General features: G+C 45.1%; 1 pseudogene; it reads right to left on the bottom strand.

Moving 5' to 3' along the window:
- Nucleotides 1–553: 553 nt before the first annotated feature.
- On the bottom strand, nucleotides 554–1,495 carry LOC102764472 (annotated as a pseudogene).
- Nucleotides 1,496–5,628: the final 4,133 nt, after the last annotated feature.

Here is a 5,628-nt window from a genome sequence, read left to right as displayed (position 1 = left end):
TAAAACTAGAGGCCCGGTACATGAAATTCATGCACTGGGGTGGGGGGTCCCTCAGCCCAGCCTGCACCCTCTCCAATCTAGGACCCCTCAGGGGATGTCCGACTGCCAGTTTAGGTCCGACAGCCCTCTCACAATCCGGAACTACTGGCTCCCAACCGCTTGCCTGCCTGCCTGCCTGCCTGTTTGCCCCTAACCACTTCTGCCTGCTAGCCTGATCACCCCCTAAACACTCTCCTGCCAGCCTGCCTGATGCAACTGCCCTCCCCTGCTGGCCTTATCACCCCCAACTGCCCTCCCCTGGTGGTCTGGTTGCCCCCAACTGCCCTCCCTTGCCGGCCATCTTGTGTCCACATGGGGGCAGCCATCTTGTATATTGGGGTGATTATCAATTTGCACATCACCTCTTTATTATATAGGATATTTGAGTTTAGATGCAGACACTGAGGTCTCTGAAGGCTAACACAGGTCAAAAGGCACATAGCCAGCAGATAGAAGAACAGGGTTGACACACACATGGGTCGTGCTTGAGTCATGGGTCCATGTTCTTCCCCACTGGACGAGCATACTTGGCAAATCTCTCACCAGCCAGTGCCAATCTCACCCCAGACCCAGGCCATTTCTCTCTCTTTTTATGTTTGCTCTTACTTAGTTACCTTTAGAAAATCTTGTTTTGATTGGACTCAGCCTTAGAGGTAGACGCCGTCAGAGTGGACAGCTATGGCTCTTGGCAATCTGTCCCTGGCATTTTTCTTTGGTCTCCTTCATTCTTTTAGCCTAAAGTTTCGCATATTCTGTGGCCTCTTCTTTTCTGAGCATGCTATTTCTTCAGAGCAATGCGCTAATGTTTGTGTTGCAGGACACGCGGAGTAACAGGATGCTGAGTCTTGGGTAATTTGGTCCCAGGTTTCTTCCCTTCTTTGTTTAGGGGTTTTCTCACATACTGGTGGACATTGTATTCTTTAGAGAGACTGAAAACTGCCAAGTCTGCTAGCCCTTTTGGGCCCCAAGTGATGAGGCACAATAGTATCAGTGAGACCAGAAATGTCCTTCTCTCCCCTTTTTACAATGACCAAGGTGAGGACACTGAGATTGGCATCCACAATGCAGCCCAGAACAGACTTGCACTTTCTGTGGCCCGTCCTCCTTGGTCTGTAACAGGAACGTCCCTTTCTCAGTAGCAGGCAGACACAGCCGTGGGTCAAAACGCCCTGCTTTCATTCCCACCACTGATCCGAACCACATAACCCTTCCACTCTTCACCCAGAGCGCCAGCAGCAACTTCGGGGCCACATGCTTCTCATAAAAGGTATGAAGCTTGTGTTCAGCAGCCACTTCAGTGAGGTTCTAGCAGCCAGTGGCTGGGAAAGGATGTTCAGCTTCACCCCACAGCTGCCAACTGCCCCCGAGGCACCACAAAATAGAGACCCAGACCATTTCTAAGAAGCTTGTCTTAAATGTGCAGAAGTCCCTCTGGAATTTCAGGGATGAAACAGCTTTTCTTACCTAATCACAGATTGCCATGTATTATTATTATTATTATTATTATTATTACTATTATTATTATTATTATGCCTGAGTATTCAAGCAGGACAAACATAATGTTGCATAAATTGCTCTCTTCAATGTTTCCCTTTATACGCTTTTTACCTCCTTAGTGCTCTATACTTAACGTCATGGCCTTCAAAACACATGACAGAGGTAGTCGATCTATTTCCTTTCCAATGTTCACAATTGTGAATACCACTTACACCTTTAACATGTCAGTGGACTCTGGGGAAAGCACTTCCCTGACAAAAGACTGCAGTGTCCCTGAACAGCAAACAGCAAACAGAACTCTCCCTGAAGGACTCAAGAGTCCTGAGAACACAGGCCACATTTTGTATCCTGTAAAGCATCTGGAACAAGTTGGTGTTCAATAAATACCAAATAACATACCCGTTGAATTTAAACTATGATTCAGCATTTCAGGCTAATTTTATATCTTAACTGAATGGATGTCATTCTCATAACAGTACACAAAAATGATTAAGACTGATACTTTGTAGATTGTGTTTATAAGGTATTGGAGCCCTCCCTGGCCCCTCCCCCACTGTGGTATGTGTAAAGCATTATAGTATTACTATGTTACTTTCATTTTTTAATAAGAAAAGGAAATCAGAGAGACAGCAATTTCCACAAGGTAATCCAAAAATTGCAGATAGATCAATAGCTTCTGGCTTAGTCAACCGTGTTCTTATATCCCAACTGTGTTTTCAAGAGAAATGAACCTTTACTCATTCTTCACGTCATTGGAGATATCACAATATTTAAGTCCCTGTTCCAGGACAGCATAAGAGAATAGTTTGCATTAGTAGTAGTCAAACCAGATGATTTCTGAGGTTTCTTATAAATTTGATATTACTTTAGGAGGAAAGCATTTAAAACTAACAGCAAATATATAATATAGATTAATATATGTTCAAAGTGTTACCTATTTGTTATAAAAAGATGAACAATATAGAATGTGGAACACAGACACAAATATTAGATATCTACTGCCCTACTCAGTAGAATTCCCCACTACCATATCAGAACCAGTTTCTCTGAAGAACAACTCTTTTTCCCTCACTGTAGTCATTGCTTTGAGATAGGAACTGCCATGTTCTTACATGACTCCACATTCCTGGCCACAGGATCAAGGAGAGGGCATGCGAACCAATGTGGGCAATGATAGTACCTACATTCTTGGCCTCAGAAATTGGTGCAGCAATGGGCATGCGACCAAAACCAGGCCAATCAGAATCCTCCCCTGAGAGTTTTGCTAACTCAAAATGAGGGAATAAGAACTTTCTTTTCAGATGCTATGAAGATGTCACCCTAAGTGAGAAAAGTAAGCCCACAGTTAAGGAATAACGCTGAGATCCAGAAACAAAAATAGAAGAGAATTTTGATGACATTTAGATCCTTGCTTCTAGATATTCCTAAGGCCGGCTTCCCCATGCCCTTCCTACATTTGGGAACCTGATTTAATAAACTCCCTCTTTGTTTATGCTAGCTCAAGTAGAGTTGTTATTAATTTGTAGCCAAAAATATTTTGATGAATATAATTAGTGTACAAAGTTGGAAGTGGAATTCCCCAACTCCTTCATACAAGGTACTTGTTAGGGCTTCTGCATATATCTGACAGAAACCTACTTTGACCCATCTTAAACAAATAGGGATATTTATTTGCTCCCATAGCCAAGCCGTTGGACGGGCAAGTGTATGAGCTGGCCCTGAGGACTCTGAGAAGCAGACATACGAGACTAACTTTGTCTCATCCCCACTTCTTTGTGTGTGTTCACTTCTTTCTCTCAGACTAAGTCCTTACCACTTGAAATGGACTTGGCCACCAGAAGTTTAAGAATCGTTTTGTGACTGGAGAGGAAAGGGGTCTTTCTTCTCCTCTTAAAGGAAGAAAAACCCTCAGAAAGCACCCTGACCGTCTGGCATGGGTCACAGGCAAATCTCTGAACTAATCCCTGTGGCCAGGGCTCTTGGGGAGTAATCCCTGCAGCGAGAGAGGAAGATTAAAAAGATGACAGCAGCATCCATCTGGAACAACTGGCAGACAGAGCAAGAAGACAAGAGGTTTAACAGATAGACAGGGTTGCTGTTTCAAGAAGAAAGTTAACCCTTTAAAGTAGATAACCACTAACTCTGTGCCCTGTTAACAGTTTGATCCATACCTTCCAAACTCTTTACTCTTTTTAAAAATATATATTTACTAGAGGCCTGGCGCACAAAATTCATGCACGGGTACAGTCCCTAAACCTGGCCTGCGATCAGAGCCATCTTCCCCAGCTGCCCGCAATGGCCCCGCCCCCCGCGGCCACCCACCCCCAGTTCCCCATTTGCCATCGGGTGATTGTAGCCTACCAGCTGGAGGGAGGAACCAAGAGGTTGGCTGTTCTGCCTGCTCACTGGCCCTGCTCCTACTGCAGGTTGCCCTCTGTGTGTGGGGGGCGATGGGTGGGGCGGGGGCCTTGGCCTGGTGCCACCCGCATCCCCCGCCACCTACCCAGGTTCTCCATTTGCCATTGGGTGATCGGAGCCTGCTGGCTGGGGAAAGGGACCGAGAGGTGGTCAGTGTGCCTCATAGTTGAGCAGTTGTTCTGCTGTTAGGGTCAATTTGCATATTACCCTTTTATTATATAGGATACTAGAGGCCCAGTACACGAAATTCGTGTATGGGTAGGGTCCCTAGGCCTGGCCAGTGATCAGGGCTGATCTGTGGGGCAACTGGCAGGGTGATTGCCTCCCCCCCCTTCCCCACTGGCACCCTCCTTGGCTGGCCTGGGGCCTGCAAGCTGGGGGCAGCCCCTGCATTGAGTGTCTGCTCCTCTGGTGGTCAGTGTGTATCATAGTGACTGGTCATTCCACCAGTCGTTCTGCTGTTTGGTTGATTTGCATATTAGGCTTTTATTATATAGGATTTATTGAATTCAGAAAGGGAGAGGGAAATGGTGAGATAGATAGAAACATCAATGATGAGAGAGAATTATTGATTGGCTGCCTCCTGCACACCCCACACTGGGGATGGAGCCTCAACCCAGGCATGTGCCCTGAACTGTGACTTCCTGGTTCATAGATTGACGCTCAACCACTGAGTCATGCCAGCTGGGCCTTACTCTTTACACTTGTGAGAAAAATTAGAAAAAAAGGAAAATCCCAATGTATTTGAGCATGCTAGATCCATCCCAATATTCAATGCAAAGCATGGCTAAACTCTAGATTTCTCTGTGAAAATGAGATGTGCCATGCTTTATCTGGTGCTAATATAAAGGGACAGCAGGTTCCTGTTTCTATTAGGTGGCATCCTGCTTTCTTTCAGGACCAAGAGAAAACCAGAATTCCCCCGCAAAGAACTTGGGAAGTACAGGCATAACCCTGATGACTGGGGTTGAATTTCATACCTAACTTCTGGCAGAGGACATCATTTTGAAAAGATATTACAAAGATGACCCTCAGATACAATTCTGAGATGACTTTGTCACATCTGCCACATCTCCTACCATGTGTTGCTAGCACAGTTCTGGGCATATAGTTTATTCTCAATGAATAGATGATTAACTGCCTTTGAACTGAACATAAGTGGGTATTTTCATCAGACGTCTCCTGTTCATTGGGGAGATATAAATCCATTTACCTTTATATTTGAAAAGAAATTACTGCGTTTGCATTTTGATAATGTTTAAAACTTTATCTGCAAGGCTCTGGGGCAGAAGGCTGGGTAGCTAACCTCTGAAAGGGGTCTCAGGGCATCTCACCGCCTTGGTGTTGATGCCTTTGTGTTGTCTTCTCCACCGTGAATCTAGGCTGATCTTTGTGACCAATAAAGCAAGAAATAATTATTTCTGAGGTGAGGACACTCTTCAGCTATGCCTTGTCCTCTTGTATTATTCCAGTGGTTCTCAGGCTTGGCTGCACATGAGAATCACCTGGGAATCTTTTTAAAATCCTGATTTCTGGGGCTCATCCTCTGGAAATTCTGTTTCTTTTTTATGGGGTGGGGCCACGACATTAGTAACAAAGAAACAATTTCCAGAGGATGAGGCCCAGAAATCAGGATTTTAAGAAGATTCCCAGGTGATTCTCATGTGCAGCCAA

Source organism: Myotis davidii, unplaced genomic scaffold, assembly GCF_000327345.1.
Source record: "Myotis davidii unplaced genomic scaffold, ASM32734v1 scaffold385, whole genome shotgun sequence".
NCBI classification, from domain to species: domain Eukaryota; kingdom Metazoa; phylum Chordata; class Mammalia; order Chiroptera; family Vespertilionidae; genus Myotis; species Myotis davidii.
Note: the sequence above shows the minus strand (reverse complement) of the source record. Positions and strands in the feature narration are given on the sequence as shown.